We start from the raw sequence: 2,836 nt of genomic DNA on the forward strand, positions 1-2,836 counted from the left end.
CTCTCCTGTGAGGTATATGCCCCCAGTCCCTCCTGTGAGGTATATGCCCCCAGCCCCTCCTGTCATATGTACAGCCCCAGCATCTCCAATGTGATGTATATACCCCAGTGTGTGACGTATATATCACAGGAGGAATTGGGGCATACACATCACAGGAGACGCTGGGGCATATCCATGACAGGAGGGGCTGGGAGCATATACATAACAGGAGATGCTGGGGAACACACATTACTAGGTCACAGGGAGGCATAAGCATTGCTGTGGGGCACAGATGGCACTGGGGGGGCACACATATCACTAGGGCGACACAGAGATCACTAGGGGGGGCACAGACATCACTAGGTGGGCACAGGAATCACTAAGGGGGGCACACAGACATCCCTAAGGGGGGGGGGAACACAGACATCACTAGGTGGGCACAGGAATCACTAAGGGGGGCACACAGACATCCCTAAGGGGGGGAACACAGACATCACTAAGGGAGGGGTCACACAGACATCACTAGGAGGAGACTGGGGGGCACAGACAGCACTTGCAGAGCACAGACTTCACTAGGGGATACACTGCACTAGGGTGGTAAGGAGCACTGGAGAGAACACAACAGTGGGGGTGATCTACATCGCTGGGGAGTCTGCACACAACAGTGCAGGAGTACGCTGCACTTGAGAGGGGGCAGAGAGCGGGCGGCACACAGCACGTGGAGCTGCACGCTGCACTGGAGAAGGGGCGGAGAGTGGGTGACACACAGCGCCGGGGAGCAGCAGCACACAGCACGTGGAGCTGCACGCTACACCGGAGAAGGGGCAGAGAGCGTGCGGCACACAGCGCCGGGGAGAGGCAGCACACAGCACTGATTGAGGCATGCTGCATGGGAGAAGGGGTGGAGAGCGGGCGGCACAATGCAGGAAGCGGTGAAGCTGCTGTGGGACGGAAGCGCAGATCGCTAAACCCGCCCACAAAGTCAGTCCTGAGCACGGTGGCACCTGCCAGGGAAAGAGCTCATTGGTGCGTGCAAGCAGCGCATGTGAAGCCTTAAAGGGTCGGCGTCCGGTAAGACCATGGCAGTGGCCGAGCACTGCCACCCCCGGGAATCTGCCCGGGGGCCGCATAAAAGGTCATGGCGGGCCGCATGCGGCCCACGGGCCGGAGGTTTCCCACCCCTGGTCTAGACAATAGATAAATATGAATGATGGGAGGAACATTTTCAAAAAGGTCATCAATTAAAATTGAAATAAATTGTATAAACTACTCTGGGTGTCAAAATCATTTGACTTGCTCAATGACCTTAAAGAAATGTTGCTGCAAGAAAAGAAAACAGATCTCAAAACATTCTTTGCTAATATTTTGATGTTTAAAGACACTAACAGTATTGGAGAACAATCACACTTGTTTGTACAGAAGAAACATTCTGATGCTACAGCTTTGTAGTGTGAACAAGTTCAGAGAAGAGTTCATTACACTAACAGCTGATGAAGGATTAGTTGCAGGTCAGAGCCAGGAGGAAAATGAAGATTTTAGAAGCAAACAGGCATTTTCTCAGATGATTGCCAACTGAAGAAACTTGGGGGTAAACTTGACAGAATAAGATATTTGAGAAAAAAGCTACTTAATTCTACTGTTAGCTGCTTAATAAGTGTCTGAGTTAGCCTCAAAAGGTCTTGGGTAATGATGTTGCTGGATTTCGCCGAGCAATTTGATCTGAGCACCCTTAAGCGGGCTTTACACGCTGCGACATCGCTAATGCGGAGTCGTTGGGGTCACGGATTTTGTGACGCACATCCGGCCGCATTAGCGATGCCGTTGCGTGTGACACCGATAAGCGATTTTGCATCGTTGCAAAACAGTGCAAAATCGCTAATCGGCGACACGGGGGTCCATTCCCAATTATCGTTACTTCAGCAGTAACGAGGTTGTTTCTCGTTCCTGCGGCAGCACACATCGCTGCGTGTGACGCCGCAGGAGCGAGGAAGCTCTCCCTACCTGCCTCCCGGCCGCTATGCGGAAGGAAGGAGGTGGGCGGGATGTTACGTCCCGCTCATCTCCGCCCCTCCGCTGCGATTGGGCGGCGGTTCAGTGACGTTTCAGTGACGTCGCTGTGACGCCGCACGGACCGCCCCCTTAGAAAGGAGGCGGTTCGCCGGTCACAGCGACGTCGCCGGACAGGTAAGTATGTGTGACGGCTCTGGGCGATGTTGTGCGGCACGGGCAGCGATATGCCCGTGTCGCGCAACAGATGGGGGCGGATACCCACACTAGCGATATCGGGACCGATATCGCAGTGTGTAAAGTAGCCTTTAGGAGAAGGAAGCAGAGCCCAGTTCTGGAGCCAAGACGGATGTTTAAAGGTTGTAGAAAAATATGCAGCATATCAAAAATCATGTCGCCCAACACATTTTTTTAGAATAAGATACAGTGGACAACTCTGTTAAAGATATAGTATATCACAAAACTGAGTACACGCCTCATATTTTTGTAGATATTTTATTATATATTGTATTTTAATGCCACAACACTGACAATGACACTCTGATAGAAAGTAAAGTGGTCAGTGTGCAGCTTGTATAACAGTGTAAATTTGGTGCCCTCTAACTAACTCAATACACAGTCATTAATGTCTAAAATGCTGGCAACAAAAGTGAGTACACCCCTAAGTGACAAACGGTAAAATTGTGGCCAATAAGCCATTTTCTTTCCCCAATGTCACTTGACTCATTAGTATAAAAAAGGTTGTCAGCTCACCCCTCTTCACTCCTGGATTTTGCACTGATGCAAGGAAACGCCCTGGCCTGGGCGGCAATGGATATCAGCTAAGGAAAAAAATCCAGCATCATGGAGA

Source organism: Anomaloglossus baeobatrachus, chromosome 12, assembly GCF_048569485.1.
Source record: "Anomaloglossus baeobatrachus isolate aAnoBae1 chromosome 12, aAnoBae1.hap1, whole genome shotgun sequence".
In the NCBI taxonomy this organism is placed as follows: domain Eukaryota; kingdom Metazoa; phylum Chordata; class Amphibia; order Anura; family Aromobatidae; genus Anomaloglossus; species Anomaloglossus baeobatrachus.